This window comes from Acyrthosiphon pisum, chromosome A1 (assembly GCF_005508785.2).
Source record: "Acyrthosiphon pisum isolate AL4f chromosome A1, pea_aphid_22Mar2018_4r6ur, whole genome shotgun sequence".
Classification (NCBI taxonomy): Eukaryota; Metazoa; Arthropoda; class Insecta; order Hemiptera; family Aphididae; genus Acyrthosiphon; species Acyrthosiphon pisum.
Window position 1 is genome coordinate 63,816,161 of NC_042494.1, and position 989 is coordinate 63,817,149.

Below are 989 nucleotides of genomic sequence, written 5' to 3' on the forward strand. Positions count from 1 at the left end.
CCCCCCATACCCCCCCCCCACCGTAAATACGCCACTGGTTCTTGACTTTACAGCTACACCGGCTGCAGTATAACGTAATATAATATAATAATAATGTAAATTGTAATAATAATTAATAATATAGGTATTGTATTTTATTATTGAAAACGTGCGTGTACTTTGTATAACTATGATACCTAGTATATATTACCTACATATAAGTATAATTATAAGTACTGACATTATATTATACCTATATTAGGTATTATGCACTGGAATCGAATAAAAAATATGAACCGGTATTGTTGTAAGGGAAACCGACAGCGGATCTGATAATAAATAATAATATAGAGTATTAAAATATATTGAGTTTTTACTTTTTTCGGTCTTTGCAAATATTATATTAATATTATTTGATAATTTATAAAATACCTCTAAATATCTTAAAATTTAAGTAATTGATATCAAGATACAGAGTACCTACCTACAGTCATTAATATGGTAGATATAGTACTGTATTATATTATATTTCACTTGAACTATTAGATGTTAAAGGCTAATATTATTATTATTATTAATATGATATATAGGTAGATCCTAAACAATATGATTTGATATTTTTTGTAAAAAGTTTTTAAAAAATAATAAAATTATAACTCTTAGTTTTGTTTTTTAAAATACATTTTTTTGATGCTCCTAAGCAATTATATACGGAAATAAATAAACTTAATTTATTCTTCTTAATGATGGATTTTATTAGATTTCATAATGCTTTGAGAGACTCAATGTTTTTAAATGTTTAAATTCACAATATTAAATAATATTAGGTATTTTTGGTAACTTTTATTTTGAAAGACTTTTAAAACAGTGATATTTTGGGTCGGGCGGCTATAATGGTGGATTAATAATGCTGTATGAATATTTTAATGAGGAGAAATCAATTAAAAAAAATATACCCTTTATAATTTAGGAAAATAATAACTGGGTTAACAAAAATCGAAAACAAACTC